The sequence below is a fragment of the Oreochromis niloticus genome, unplaced genomic scaffold (genome assembly GCF_001858045.2).
Source record: "Oreochromis niloticus isolate F11D_XX unplaced genomic scaffold, O_niloticus_UMD_NMBU tig00000546_pilon, whole genome shotgun sequence".
NCBI classification, from domain to species: domain Eukaryota; kingdom Metazoa; phylum Chordata; class Actinopteri; order Cichliformes; family Cichlidae; genus Oreochromis; species Oreochromis niloticus.
The window spans coordinates 53,029-69,993 of NW_020327188.1; the positions used below are offsets into that span (position 1 = coordinate 53,029).

At 38.2% G+C, this 16,965-nt stretch overlaps 1 long non-coding RNA gene across 1 annotated transcript; it reads left to right on the forward strand.

Moving 5' to 3' along the window:
- The first annotated feature begins 3,156 nt into the window (after positions 1 to 3,156).
- On the forward strand, positions 3,157 to 7,096 carry LOC109200759 (uncharacterized). The gene is made up of 3 exons (XR_002060890.2): positions 3,157 to 3,721; positions 4,941 to 4,967; positions 6,475 to 7,096. It is a non-coding gene; the product is annotated as an uncharacterized LOC109200759 (long non-coding RNA).
- The last annotated feature ends 9,869 nt before the right edge of the window (positions 7,097 to 16,965 follow it).

The window sequence follows — 16,965 nt, forward strand, 5'->3', positions numbered from 1 at the left end:
TTATACTTTTTTTGCTGATTTTTTTTTTTTCATTTAACAATTAGATTTGAGGGACCCTTAGCATGTTCAGGATTTTTCCAGCTGTCCATTTTGCTTTTCCAATTTTTCTATAAGTTATTACTGTTGTGCTAAGTCATAGCATTTCTGCTGCTTTTCAGTATTTGTGCTAAATACAGCATTTCTGCTAAATCATACTATTTCTGCTATTTTATGAGATTTGTGCCAAATACAGCATTTCTGCTAAATCATACTATTTCTGCTATTTCATAAGATTTGTACTAAATATAGTGTTTCTGCCAAATATAGTATTTCTGCTTAATTATAGTATTTCTGCCATTTTATAGTATTTGTGCTAAAACATAGTATTTCTACTAAATGTAGTATTTATGCTTAATCATACTATTTGTATATATTTCTGCCAGGTCCCCAGGCAGCTAATCCTCTGTGAGGACTGATACATATAAAATTTACATATCAGGGCCTGCACGGCTTCCCAGCCAGCCAATCATATCTGGGGTCTGCCCTTTCTTCTCTCGTCATATCTCAGCGACAGATGTACAAAGAGCAATGCAAATCACAGTCAAAGTACACGAAAGTACGCTGATTCACCCAGTACAAGAATTATGCTTCTAGTCCACCTAGTTTTTGAGTTACACGACATTTTGTAACTCCAAAAAACAGCGTTTTTCGCCTCTCACCGCAATCTAATTCTGACTGCTCATCACCCTGTTTTCCAGGTGCTCGCTGTCTTTCCCAGTGGCGCAGTTGGTAATGACACAGGTCTGCAACCCAAAGGCCGTGGGTTCAATTACACCTTGGGTAACATGTTTTTTTTTCCCTACAAATTAATACACTATCACAGACCACTAATTCATATTCATCATTTATTACAATTCTGCAAACTTTTAGGATTTTAGCAGCTTTTCTAATATGGACCTCACATTCTTCTTAACACTCCATGGCACAAATACTCTTCCCTCTAGGCTCTGTGCATGTCTGTGTGTATAAATATTTCTCCCATTTTAAAGTATTACTCCTCCCCGGCTCGGACAGTCTCGGTCGTTGTGCCTTGGCAAGACACTTCACCCGTTGCCTACTGGTGGTGGTCAGAGGCCCGGTGGCGCCAGTGTCCGGCAGCCTCGCCTCTGTCAGTGCGCCCAGGGTGGCTGTGGCTACAACGTAGCTTGCCATCACCAGTGTGTGAATGTGTGCGTGAATGGGTGAATGACTGGATATGTAAAGCGCTTTGGGGTCCTTAGGGACCAGAAAGGCGCTATATAAATACAGGCCAAATCATGGTTTTTGTGCCAAATCATAACATTTGTGTTATGTTATAGTATTACTACCAAGTGGAGGAATTTCTGTCATGTTACAGTATATGTGCTGATTACAGTATTTCTGCTAAATCATAGTATTTCTACTATATTATATTTTTCTTTCTAAATATAGCATTTCTGCTATATAATTGTATTACTGCTATGTTATAATATTTGTGCTAAACCAGAGTATTTGTGCTGAAACATAGTATTTCTGCCAAATGATAGTATTTCTGTCAAATTATAGTATTTGTGCTAAAACATAGTATTAATTTAAAATTACAATATTCATAGTTCATCACAGTGTCTCTGGTAAATCACAGTATTTCTGCTATGTTGTACTATTTTTCTAAATCATAGTGTTTCTGTAATGTTTAAGTATTTTTGGCTAAATATATTTTTTTGTTATCTTATACTATTTCTCCTAAATTCTTGTATTTTTGAGAAGATATCATGTTTCTGGTAAGTTACAATATTTCTGCTAAGTTCTACTATGTTATTGTATTTCTGCCAAGTATTATGTTTTCTTTATGTTATTGCAGTTCTGCTAAGTAATTACATTTTTGCTAGGTTCTCATGCTTCTGCAAAGTTATTACAAATTTCTGCAACGTTTCAGCTTGTCAGCTAGTTTTTGCAGACAGCTGAAGCTTTGAAGCTGAAGCTTCATGAACACCAACACCAGCTCCTTGGTGTTGGTGTTCAGAAGAAGACTGTTCCTATTACTGCAGTCAGTTAAATAAATCTATCATAATACAGTACATTTTAACATAATGACCTTGTTTATTTATGTCTTTTAACCATTATTTCAAATTCAAAGAATCCTGTTTGAAACATTTATTAAACTTATAGAATTAAATTTCTGCTAGTTGTTTTTTGTTGCAAAAAAATCTAGTATAATAATATTTAAATTTACATATATTTTTCACGTTTTCAATGCCAAGTTTGTGTAATGGCGAAATTTCCCACTACCCGTGAATGCCTCTTTTTTTACGTCTCTGGCTGACTCCTTAATCTCCGCCCACTCTCTGCTGGATCCCTGCCGGTAAACGCTGCTTCTCTGTCTCTCTTCTCTGAAATGAAATGTCTACAAGCTGTTTGAGTGATTTACCCAGTTGTTGTTAGTGACTTATAAAGCCAGTCGAAGTACAAGTCATGTAAAAGTAACACAATGGCTGCTTTTTTTAGTGAAACGTTGTAATTTTAGTGTTTAAAAGGAGTGTTTGGTATGCTAGCCCTAACAACCTAAGCGCTAACGCCTAGCCTAGCTCCTATAGGCCCAGTGTGAAATTAATATGGTTCATTTGATTGTTTAATACAGTTATTGTGTTTTATTTGGTTCAGTCGGTGTGTTAGTGTTTCTGAGTCTCTTAGGGAAGCTGAAGTTAGTTCTCCTCTTCACAAATCAGTCAGTTAAAACGGCCTCATTCTTTAGGTTGTAAGGTAATGAGCCGCCATTTTAGAACCACTGATTAGCTGCTGAAGCAGCAGGGTGGCAACTTCAAAGGAGCCATTTTACTCCCTCTGACTGAAAGCCGGGAGAAAAAGAGTCACGTGCCTGTGCCAGTGTGTGTTTGTGTTGTGGGTTAATTAACAGAAGGGAGAGAGAGAGTAAGGATAAAACACATAATATAAGAATAATAACATCTCTTAACAAGAAATTTTTTTAAATTAATTCATTCTAGTTTTTTAGTTAAATTTTAAGAACTCTTTAACAAACACTTGTTTGTGCAGGTTGTTTTTTTTTTTTTTAAATAAAACCTACACATGCAGCTCTGTTTAACTTCTCACTTTGTGAAAAATGAATGAAATATAAAAAAGGCCACCTTCAAATAAATAAAATGCAGCAGTGCGCCATTAATATAATAAATTATGATATGTAGATATTTAAAACAACAGCATATTAAATGATACTAAATGATACTGTGTGCAGGTGATGATATTTTTAGGAAGCAGAATTTGAATGCCCACCAACTCAAATGTTGAAGCCTACAAATATATCATCCAAGCTTTCATTTATGATTGTTCATGCTTTTAAATTGTGATGTCAGAATTTGATAAAGTGTGCACTGCTAGGTGTAGCAAATCATTGCTTATTAAATCTACTCTGTTATCTAATAGCACCAAACTAATAGAGCTATCACATAACTGAGAAACTTGTGTGGCTTATTATAAATGGATGAAACCACATTTTACCTTAATGAAGAAAGTAATATTTAATAAGGTGTAGAAAAAACAGGTGAGTTGTTTGTTGCTGTGGTAAACAAAGAAGTGTACTGAATCTTTTGGACTACACAGAGTGATGCAGTATTGATTGTGATGCTGATTTGAGTTGTTTCATTCTGTGTTTTTGTGCTTTGTCTTTTGTTACACAGAGTGAAAGAGATCTTTGGTTTTGCCTTTGCTGGTAAGTAAACAGTGATTGTAACTGAAGCAGTATGAACCTGGCATTGTGTAGCACATTTGGCAACTTACATACAGTAGTTTGACTTTTTGTGATATGTTTCCATTTACTGATTGGCAAAAACACAGGATTTGTGACCTGTAGCAGCAAAGCCCCCACACAGGGCCTCTGACTGTCCCTGAAGTTTAATAGCCCATTTATGTATGATTTAAATTTTTTATGGCTTATTGAATCCAAACATAGTTAAATTAGTAGTCTTAGTCTTTATACAGTTGTTCATTTTCTCCTTATGTTTGTGGATTTAAGTAGCAGACAAAACAATGAAAGTGTTTTAGGGGAGTCAGTATAAGTGGTTGCTCAAACACTTAAGAGCTGCACAGGTATTGATTCATATTGTCTCTCAAATTCTGCTGATGTAGTACATTAAAGTCAGAACACTGTAGAAGTATTTTGCCTGACTCGGTATAAGTAATAGCTTTAACAGTTAAGCAATAATAAAAACGAAGAGAACCAGAGGTGTGAGTGAAAATTGTTAGGTACATTACTACCAGTGTGTCTATTAGTTTATTACTTATTTAGTGAATATAATTTGTTTTAAAATTAAATAGAAATGTTGCCAAAAATGGACATTGCAAAATACATAAATATTCCTAGCAACGGGTACAATTAAAGGACTTTTTAGTGTAATATTTTAAGACATTTAATTTTAACCACAAACATTCTGCACCTCTGTTATTGTAACATGTCAGTATTTACATGTATTTTAGGATTTGCATATTCATATCAGACTAACCAAAACATGATGAGGTTTTCTGTTGCTTCTGATTTAAAGAATTACTTTATATTTAATGTTTTTAACCTGAAAGGACATTAAAAGTTTTGGTTTTTCACACTTTATTAGCTCTGACCTATTGTAGAAAATGTTGGAGCCACAAGGCTTCTGTGTAGGAAATATTTGGTGTATCCTGCACTTGTGCCAACAATTATTGGTGGCTGTTCTTTGCATTTCTGTAGTAATAATGCTTTTATTACACTTGCTATAGCTATGTGAGACCCTGCAGTTCAATTATCTCCTCTTTAGACTACAGTAAACTTAAAAAAGCTTAAAGTAATTGAGGATTTTACTAGCTAATTTGTGTCACAGTAAGTTGGATTGTGTGTGAAGAGGCTCAACAGTCTGAATCATCAAACAGTGATCTGATGAATTGTTTCCTTTCTCTAGACTGCTGATCTGATCGTCTCAAGTCTGGTAAGTAAAGGTTCTTCTGAGGTGCAGTGCTGGGAAATGTTTCTCATTATAGGAGATTCAGTTTAGTGCAGTGAGTGAGCACAGCTATTGGTGATCATCAAAAGTCATCAAATCCTAGAAAAGTCTGTGTAAACATTTCCAGACCTACAGAGGTCGGTAGGTTATTGTAGCAGCGCATCTTTTTTCACATTAGAGCAGCTCATGAACAGCAGTTTAGATACAATTAAGTCTTCAAGTAGGGCCTTGTGGATTTCAAAAGCTTCTTTCCCTTCATTAAATTAAGTCACTGTCTGAAAACTGCTCTTTGAATTAGTCTTTTTATTAAAGATTTTGTTGATGACTGGAAAAAATCAAAAGCACAGATACAGCATTCATTTCTGTATTTTATGATTAAATGATCTACAAAGAAATTATCGTCATACTCGGCCATTATAAGTACGTCCTAGATTTAGTGCTTATGCCTGTGTATTAAACATGTGACTGAAATATGTAGAAACTGTTTTGTAGGAACCATCCATCTCCAAATTTATCATTTTGCTAAAAGTCATACTGAATAAAGTATTGTTTACTTTTATGTTAACGGATCTCAAATCCCTGTTTCTGTGTGCCCAGATATTATGATGTACTGTTGTCCCAGGTAAGTACACACAGAAACAGGAATTTGAGAACTTTGGGGATTAAGGAACATGTGATGTGGCATAAATTTTAAGCAGGTGGCCTGAAACTGTCTGCTCTAACCTCCGTGTATGGGTTTTGTTCTACCATATGATATTTACAGTAGGTTATTGTAGCAGCACATCTTGGTTTAAGTTTATAGACACTCTTTGTTTTTATTGTGTTAATACAATCTAAAAGTTTCTTTAGAATAGTTCCACCACCATTTTTGAGCATTTTCAATAAGTTCAGTCGAATAATGTACTGTGGAACTCTTCAATACGTAAGGGCCCTGTATGTACTGTATTTTTCGGATTATAAGGCGTATGCAGCTAACCAAATATTCAGATAACTCAAACTATTCAACTCATTCACAATAACTCTCAACATTTTTCAGTGGTAACACATAACAATACACTCACTTTTTCTGTTCAGTCCTCTTCCACAAATCTATCAAATTCTTCATGGATTGATCGGTTTGAAATCTGCTCCGTACGCATGTCTCTAAACAGATGCCAGGTCCTCATACACACCATAATATTATGTTTAAGCACAATACGAATTACTCGGCAAGGCTCCTGACTACTGTAGCTGTAATGCTCCAACAATCCATCAAGTGCTGCAGCTTTGTAGCTTTCCAAAGTCATACTAAAACATTTTGACAGATGTTTGAGTGCCGTGTAGCACATAAAATTGGGTTGAGGTCAGTAAGCACAGCCAGAATTAATACATAAGGTAAACTGTTGATTTTTGAGAAAACTAAAGGATTTTAAGTGTGACTTATAGTCCGAAAAATACTGGAAAGCCATGTTTATTGGAAATATGCCTAATTCCAGTCCTTTTTGTCTTACAGGTGACCTGCTGCAGAAAACCCTCTCCCTCTATCGTTGACAAGCAATTAACAAGCAATTTCAGTCTGTCCTATCACTCTCCCTCTCCCTGCTCCATCTTTTTTGACAAGCCATTCTATCTTCTATCATTTCTCCGCCATGAGCTCTATCTAATTTTGACAAGCTTAAACCTGTGTTGACAAGAAACCAAGTTTGACAAGAAACCAAGTTTGACAAAAAACAAGTTTTTGGAAATTGAAGTTACCACAACTTCGTCGATCTGTTTTCAGAAATCTGAGAGATCTCTGCTCTCACTGCTCCTTCTTTCCTGTCGTTAAACTCATCCACTCATTTTACTGGAAATTACAAGTAGAATGTTGAATATACAGTAGTAGAATTACAGTACAGTAGAACTCACAGTAGAAACTACTTACACAGCCCTACATTTGTCATTTTAATTTTGCATTACACTTTGGAATAAACATTGATTGGCTGTTTGGCTTACAGGTGCAATTGCTTTAATAAATTATATAAAATATACACCTCTTCTTAAAGGTTTATTTGTAATAAGACAATCTGGTTATTTTGTAATATATACATTCAGACTGCTGTATTTACATAAATATTAAATTAGATTCAAATACATTTTTAAAGTCTGTTTCATTGATTGTAACATTTGACTACAAGTTTAAACTATTATTATTTAAGGCAAACCCTTTTTTGTCACTCAGTGTAAGTATTCAGTTACAATTGTTATCTAGAGGCTGCCCTGAGAACCCAGACTTCCTGTTTCCTGACTGCTGCAGAACATCCAGCTGAAGAATCCCCATCGCCTGTCATCTGATCACCACACCATCACAGCTCCTTATATTTGCTTTAAATTTTAGATATCTGAAAGATTTACACAAAGTCTACTTCAAAGCTAAGAGTTTTATTATAGCCTGCTGATTGATTGTTGAGATTTATTCTGCATATTACTTCACAGAAGTATAGACCTATTCATTAACTAGTCTGGTTAAAAAAAAAAGAAGTATAATATACAGTTTTTGAAAAAGCTACAATAAAACTGTTTTTAAAGAACTTTCAATAACTTTTATATTGAGTTTGCATTTAAGTCAGCCTTTTACATCAATTACATAGTTATAAGAATACTTTACCATTTGTATAGTTTTACATTTATCCATTTAATAGAAACTTGAGGAGTCATTGATTTTTTTTTTAGTGTTTACAGGTTGAGTTTTGTTTACATTTGTGTATAAATACATATAAGGTCCAGTTTGTACTTGCACAAAATGCCAAGGAAAGGTCAAAGGTCGCAGTCCCAGAAGCTTAGATGGCAAAAGGAGAAGGAACAGGTAAATGTTTCTCAGATCGGTGAACAGGTAAAGGTGTCTGTTACAAGTATTCCCAGTCCAGAAGTGCAGCTCAGCGTTCAGACAGCCGCAGTGTCTATGCAGATGTGGTAAAGAGAGGTGTTTGCTCACATGTGTGCCAGATGCTAAAGTACAGCAGGTAATCCAGACTGAACCCCAGGTAACTCTGCAAACGCAGCATGATGGAGAAGCTCCAGGACTGTCTCATGTACAGGTTACAAACAGTGAAAGTCGTCCACGAGTGAGTAGCATCTGTGCATCCCGAAGCCAGGCCTCTGCTAAGTATGGAAAGTACCGGAATCAGCAATGCATGGCGAACAGTTTGGTTTTCCTCTCATTCTTACATGAGGATGAATTCATTACCAGAGCAGATCTTAACCGTGTGTTGGACAAAGGCAATGCCGTGTATTCAGATGCCAGAAAGAGGTTTGTGAACAGCGTGTTTCTAGCCTGTGATGAGCTTCCCACAGTGGTCACCAGCCGCAGACACGAGTATCAAGTGGATATGTCTCAGTTTGCTCGTTATGGCACATTTGATAGTACAGATCATCTTCCGAGCCTTGAACAGGGACTACAGTGTTTGGCTTCAGAGTTTCGCTACGCTTTGCTAGTCATGGGAGGAACAGTCATCGCAGTTTGCAGGCTGACTTCAGGTGAATACGCATACTTTGACCCTCACCCACGTAAGTCTACAGGAATGCCATTGTCACTAAGTGTAAGTGGTGGAACTGCAGTAATGTTAAAATTCACACGTCTTAACGATATGATTGACAGGCTCAAATGTTTGTACCGAATGTTTAACATCGCACCAACCTGCACTTATGAGCTACAGCCCATCGAGTTTCACAGTGAAAACGCTGCTTACCAAAGAGATGCTAATCAAAACACCGAATACAGACAATGCGCTACAAGTGCTCCAGCACCAGATTTAAATGAACCTGTTCCTGAATTAAACTCCCAGACATCCACTGAGCAGACACAGAAAACTGTGAGTGACACTTTAACCAGAGAAGTGACATCATCCAGAGTGGATTATTCAAATGAGACAGCTGCTGCTGAAAGCAACCATCGTCCTTCTGATTTTTTACAAAAAGAAACATCTGATCTTCTTTGAGAGAACCTCAGGTAACATCAGATTCTGTTCCTCAGAAGGATCCAACCGCTGCCTCCTGTTCAACCAAGACAACACAGGAACTTTCACATAAACTGCTGAAATATAGTAAACAGGAAAGGAAAAAAATGAGGAGAAGATCACTGGCCCAACAAAAACTACCAGAAAGAAAGGAAAATCAGAAAAAGAAAGAAAGGCAGATGTACGCTTCCAATGAAAGCTTTGAGGCAAAGAAAAGAAATTCCAGTGGAAAGTCTAATGATCCTGGTCACAGACAAAAGAAGAGTGTGTACAAAAGTAATCTATATAAGCTAAATCCTACATATAGAGAGAAACAGAGGGAACATTTGAGAAAGATCTATAAGGAAAGAGATGATTTTAAGGAAAAACAGAAGGAGCAAATGAGAAGGATCTATAGAGAAAGTGCCAAAATTAGAGAGAGAAAAAGAGAACGTGTCATAAGGATGTATAAAGACAATCCTATATTCAAAGAAAAGCAGAAGGAACGAATAACAAGAACATACAGAGAATCTCCGTGTTCCGAGAAAAGCAGAAGGAACGAATAACAAGAGCATACAGAGAATCTCCCGTGTTCCGAGAAAAGCAGAAGGAACGAATAACAAGAACATACAGAACTTGTGCTGAATTCAGAGAGAAACATAAAGCTTACATGAGGTCATATGTTTCTAACCTATATAAAGAAAGTGAAGAATTTAGACAGAAAAAACAATGTTATATCACTAAACGTTATGGAGAAGAGAGACAATTTCAGCAGCAACACAAGGACAATATGAGAGAACGAATGAGAGTAAAATATTGGAACAGTTTTTCTTTTAGACAGATGCATAATATCAGATGTGCAATGAACATAAAAAGAAAATATCGTCAGATGCATCGACCAGCTGAAAGTTTACAGTCTCATCCAGATAACACTTTAATGAATGAGGCCATATCTCGTTTCAGATCAAACATTAATCAGCACCATCTTATGTTTGTACTGTTTGTCTAAAAGCTTCTTTTCCTAATCAGGTGAAAATCTGCAAAAGAAACAATTACTCAAAACACGAAACTGTAGCTCAGCAGTGTCTAACTGGTAAATTTGTTCATATGTGTGATGAAGCATGTAATGATCACTGCAGCTTTCCTGTTGAGAGAAAAAAGGAGTATATCTGTCACACGTGTCACAGTTCCCTCAAAAGTGGACGCATGCCAAGGCTTGCTGCTGTTAACGGTTTAGATCTGCAGGATATTCCAGCTGAACTGTGTGATCTCAACATTCTGGAGAGACATCTGATTGCCAAATGCATACCTTTTGCTAAGATTATTCCACTTCCAAAGGGCAGACAAAGACTCATACGTGGTAATGTGGTGTGTGTACCATCTGAAGTCCAACAAACAGTTGACTGTTTACCGAGGCTCAGAAACCAATCACAGATAATGAGGATCAAGCTGAAAAGACGACTGTGCTACAAAGGCCATCAGCTGTTCCAGACTGTCACCTGGTCTAAACTGATCCAAGCCCTGCGTAAACTGAAACAAATTCATCGGCAGTACACAGATATTGTTATCAGAGATGATGCATTGCTTTGTGATCCAACGTTACCTGATGATGACAGCAGTGATGAAGCCAGCATGGCAAGTGATGATTATGATGAAGCAGATTTAATGGAAATTGACAACTATGAAAAAGATGCCCTTTTGTGCGAAAGGGAGTCTGAAAGTGAACAAGATATTAACATGCTATCCTGTGATGAACAACCAGAAGAACAAAATCCAGAGGAACCAGAAAGTGATTTGAACAATGGAGGTTTTGCTCTAGAAAGTTGTCTGCAGCCTGTTGACATTTCAGAAGAGATTCTCTGTTTCACTGATAACACATATTGTGTGGCTCCTGCAGAAAGAAACAATCCTGTTAGCTTCTTCAGAACTCCTCATTTGGAAGCCATAGCATTTCCTGTGCAGTTTCCTACTGGTCAGAATACACTGGATGAAAAAAGACGTCTTAAACTCACACCAAGTGCTTACTTCAAGTCAAGGCTTTTCAACATTGATGCAAGATTTGCTAAAGATACGAATTACCTGTTTTTCTCACAGTTTGTCACTGAAATACACTTGGCTAATTCCAGCATGACAATACAGCTAAGGAAAGGTAAAACTATGACCAAAGATGGACGCAAAATCACATCAGGAATGTTACAAAGTAAGACAGAAGTAGAGAAGCTGGTAAGAAATAAAGATGCAATCAGATTTATGCAGCCACTCAGAGGAACTCCAGCTTACTGGCAGAAAACTACCAGAGATTTATTCAGTATGGTCCGTCAAATAGGAACACCTCAGTTCTTTGTCACTTTCTCTGCTGCTGAGATGAGATGGCCTGAAGTGATTCAAGCAATAAAGAGACAACAAGGTGAAGAGGTTGATTTCGAAGCCCTGGACTGGTCAGAAAAGTGTGAAATTCTAAGATCAAATCCAGTAACCACCATGCGAATGTTTGATAAGCGTGTTGAGGCTTTGTTCAGAGATTTGCTTTTTTCTCCTGCACAGCCCCTTGGTGAAATCATTGATTACTTTTACAGAGTTGAGTTCCAGCACAGAGGTAGTCCGCATATACACGTGTTGCTGTGGATTCGAGAAAAGGTAGAAGTAGATGTGGATGATGACCAAACTGTCTGTGACTTTGTGGACAGATACATCTCAGCTCAACTTCCTGATCCAGAAAAACAGCCTGAACTGCACAAAAAAGTTGCTGAACTACAAAAGCACAGCAAAAACCACACAAAAACATGCTTTAAGAGTGTGAACTCTGGTTGTAGATTTGGGTTCCCAAAACCACCAGCCACAAGAACAATGAGGATTCAGACACTGAAGCTGCAAAAGCCAAACTCAGACCTTTGTTGAACCTGCTGAAGGAACCTGAAGCTGCTTCCCTCACCATAGAGCAGATTCTGTCACGATGCAACTTGACAATGAATGAGTATGAGCAATGCCTCCAAGACATAAACAAGAAAACAGCTCTTATTCTGAAACGTGACCCAAAGGACTGTTGGATTAACAATTACAACCCAGACCTGCTTGAAGCCTGGAACTCTAATTTAGATGTCTCGTTAATCTTGAATGCCTATTCTTGTATAGAATACCTCTGTAAATATATAACGAAGAAAGAATCTGGCCTCTCTGAATACCTGAAGACAGTTATTGATAACTCTGATAAGAACATGGTCAATGAATGTGATGAAATGAGAGCTGTGATGCAGGCTTATTCAAAAAGAGAGAAATCAGCGCACAGGAGTGTGTGACTCGAGTCTGTGGCCTAAAAATGAAAAAATGTTCCCGCAGTGTTGTATTTGTACCAACAGATGATAACCCAGTAAAAATGAGTCGCCCGATGAGCTACCTGGAATCCACAACACATGACAGTTGTAATATTTGGATGACAAGTTTGAGTGATAAATACAAATGCAGACCTGAGACACCAGAATATGAGGAAATGTCCCTGGCTGATTTTGCTGCCCTGTGCCGGTTGGTGAGTGGTCCAAATGAAGGAAAAGATGTGCTTCCTCTTCTAAACCAGCTTGGATTTGTACAAAGGCGAAAGAATGATAAACCAGCTATAATCAGGTATTACCACTGTTCACAGGAAAAAGATCCTGAGCAATATTATGGTCGACTGTTGAGACTTTACCTTCCACACAGATCAGAGCAGGAACTGAAACCACAAGGGTTCCAAACCTATCAGTCCTTCTACAACTCAGGTTTTGTACGACTTCCATGTTCAGACCACAGTGAGTCTGTGAAAAGGGTTGTGAAGAGAAATAAAGACAAGTATGAGAAGAACTCTGAGGATATTGAGAGTGCACTGGAAGAGTTTGAACAAAATAGGGATGTTGTGATTGATGAATGGTGTAATCTTGCTCCTGAATCTGAAGTTGTGAGGCTGCAATGTGATGAGAATCTTCCTGAGAGACATTCTGATGATGAGAACGAACAGGAAATGTCCCTGACTACAGTCGTCAGTCTGATGCTGTAACAGAGATCAGAGCCATCAGAGAACAACCTGCAGTCGATCCAGCTGTGGTACGTGTAATGTATCAGAATCTGAACCAGAAGCAGGCCTGCGTGTTCTATGCTATAAGAGACTGGTGTATTCAGCGAGTTTGTGGTTTGAACCCAGATCCATTTTTCTTCTATATCAACGGTGGTGCAGGAACTGGAAAGTCACATCTGATTAAATGTATTCACTCTGAAGCATCAAAGATCCTGAGCAGACTGCCTGCTAATGCAGAAGAAGCTGACATATCAAATCCAACTGTTTTACTGACGTCATTTACTGGGACAGCAGCTTTTTCTATCAATGGCTCTACGTTACATTCCTACTGAAACTACCCAGGAGTCTGAAACCACCCATTCAAGGACTTGGTAACCAACTGGATGAAGTCAGATGTGAGCTTATGAATGCCGAAATTATTGTTATTGATGAGATTTCAATGGTTTCAAAACCCCTTTTTGCTTATGTGGATCAAGACTGAAACAAATCAAAGGCACTCAGAGACCTTTTGGTGGAATGTCAGTTTTAGCTGTTGGAGATTTTTACCAGCTGCCACCAGTGCGACAGTCTAAGCCTCTCTGTGTTTATGATCCAGAACAGATTGACCTATGGCAGGACATTTTCAGATGATCACTCTAACCGAGATCATGCGTCAGAAAGATGATGTGGCCTTTGCAGAGATGCTGAACAGGATTAGAGTCAAAGAAAAGACAGATGAGCTTTCTCAGTGCGACAGAGATTTGTTGTCACAGGCTGTGACTGCACCAGAAGAATGTCCAATTGAGGTCTTACACATTTATGCCACCAACAAGAATGTTGAATCCCACAACACAGATACGCTCAAGAAGCTTCATTCAAACATTATAATCATCAATGCAGACGATTTCCAGAAGGATAAAGTACAGGCAGAATGGCACGAAGAGACAAACCATTTACAGGTGGGCGAAATGATTTACCCGACACCCTGAATGTTGCTGAAGGAGCTCGAGTGATGCTGACCAGAAACTTGGACACACTAAACGGTTTGGTCAATGGTGCTTTTGGTATACTGATAAAGGTGGTGAGATCTGAAAATGATGGACACATAATTAAACTGGGGCTCAGAATGGACAACCGGCAGCCTATGAGACACAACCGCAGTGCTAATGCAGCATCTGATGATCTGTTTACATTGAGAGAGCAGAGGAGAGTCTGAAGTTTAAAGGAGCGGTACGCAGACAGTTTCCTGTAAAGCTCGCATTTGCCTGCACAATCCACAAAACCCAGGGTCTTACAACACAGACAGCTGTAGTTTCAATGAAGAACATTTTTGAACCAGGTATGGCTTATGTTGCTCTCAGCAGGGTGACGTCTCTCAGTGGACTCTATTTGCAGGACTTGGATGAGAACAAGATTTATGCCAATCCCGAGGTAACTGCAGGCTCCAAACCATGAGACAAGCCAGCGTTGAGGAAATGATGCCTCTTCTTCAGGTCAGAGAAACAGCCAGCAGACCTGACACTCTTACACTGATCCATCACAATACGGAGGGTTTGCCATCTCACATCAGTGACATCAAGAGTCATCATGAAATGTGTTTAGCAGATGTTTTGTGTCTCACAGAGTCTCACCTCCAAGGCTCCTTTGTTGCAGAAGTCTTCATTTGGACGGCTACACCATGTTCAAACGCAACAGACATGTGTCCTACACAAACTTTCCTCACATGGCCAGCAGAAGTGGTGGTGGAGTTGTTGTGTATTTGAGGAATCATTTTCAGGTTCAGGTAAAACAGTATCTGCATAATGTCACTGATCTTGAGTTTTTAGTGTTAAAGGTTCAGGCTCCATTCCCTGCGCTCATTGCTGTTGTGTACAGACCCCTGACTACAGTTTGACACCATTCATGCAAAACCTGGTAAGTCTTTTAGATTCACTTGAAATAATGGACTGTCACCCAATAATTGTGTGTGGAGATTTTAATGAAACCAGTTACAGAGTGAAGAAAACAGATTCTGGAGCAGTTTCAGTCAGAGGGTATTCACAGCTGATCACTTCTGCCACTACAGACAAGAACACCTGCTTGACCTCATTTTATTTCTCAGCCACAGCACAGTCTCATTCAGGTGTCCTGAGACATATTACAGTTACCACAACCCTGTGTTTGTGTCCTGTCCTCCAGCCAATCATGAAGTCGTCTGGTGAGTTTTGAAACAATTACAGATCATGTTTGTTACAGAGTTTACTGATTGTAGAGCATGAAAAAGATTTTTCATTGAAAATCATATTTCTTCATATTGTCTTCCCTACTCTGTCTGTAAGAAGACCCTTTCTTATTGCAATGTTATTAATCATTTCACCAAATCATGGCTGTACTTCATGCAGAGCCGGGAGATCTGCTTTCTGTTATCATGCACCTCAGATCTGAATATGCTGCAAAAGTATTAAACAGACATAATTTATTTTTATTCTCATGTTTTAAATGACTAAATCTACTAATGCATTTTTTCATGGATGTTAATGTCATCTCCTTTTTTGATACTTTTTTACTCTGACGTATGTAGCTCAACAACAAGATCTTCCCCTCAAAGGCTTTCAAATATGAAATAGTAATAATAAATCCAGATAATGCAGGTATTTATTATGGGTCACATGAATAATACAGACAATTATATTTCTTGATTATAGTAAATTTTGTAGAATCAAATGTTTTGGGAGAATGAGTTTTGTATCATGTTTTACAGGTAAAAAATTTAAATTTTAAACTATCTTTAGGCTACCAGAGATGTCTATAACGATACATTACGTAGAGAAACATTTTTACAGCTTACAGAATATGTATAAAAACTGATTTAGAAGTACATGGAAAGTTTCTGCATCCATTTTCTGACTTGGCCTTTATCCGGGTGGGTTTGGGTTTGGGTGGATAAAGGCCAAGTCAGAATTCCTGAGCAGCTGGAAAAAGCTGCTAATAAACAAAGACATCAGAAAGCGGGGCTTTAGGTGTAGCCCCGCTTTCTGACGCACTAATTAGATTTAGTAACTGACACCCCATACCAGCATTACATAGACACTTGGGGGCTGAGATGGGTGGGTGGGAGGGTGGGTGGTGTTAAGCACTTTTGTTTTGTAGATCTATTTTTTAGACAGGGCACACACAGTCCTGTTTTTTTGTGGGAAACCTTCAAATTCACCATCCTCAGCTCAACAAATCTTAACACATCTTCATGAACTGCTGAGCAAACCTGATCCATCAGTGCTGGACTGCACAGATAACTACATGCCACAAGGACTGCTGTTTATGACTGCCATACCAGTGTGTCTTCAATGGAGAAGATGAACACACCATCACCTGACTCCTGCCTGATCTGGAGACCATCATATGCTGCACACTACACACCTCCTGAGACCATCAATGATGATCATACTGAGGAAACTGTATTTGCTGTCAGAAATGCTCAGTGATCCTCAGAGCAGAGAGAGGTATGATTCTTTTCTTTGATAAAAATGTCAGTTGCTTTTAATTCATTTAATTAATTTAAAATCCTGATTATTGCATAAAGAATTACAACTCAAATGATTATACTTGTTGACACTTTTGAGTTTTAATTCACATTATGGATTACAAATCTATGCTTTTTCTACTCTGTCTCTCTGTGCAGGTATTGCTGTCTTCTGAGTTCTTCAGTGTCCCAACTGAGACATTCAACCTCATCACAGAGCTCCTGTCTTTCCTCACCATCATGTGAGTGTGAGATTGCTCTGGATTCTGGTTATGTGGCTGCAGCACCTATAAGGTATTTCAACATTGTTCATTTATAACTTATTCTAGTTTTTAGGCCTTACAAAATAAAATGTTCCTTTTTCTGTATTTTTTAGAACAAGCTCGTACAGTGTGCCTGCTTCCAGCTTCTTAGACTCTACGCAAGTGGACAGAGTATCAGTGTTTGGCCACCCTTACAGACACCGACTTCTGTCAACTCACTGCTACTGATCAGGCACCTCACTCC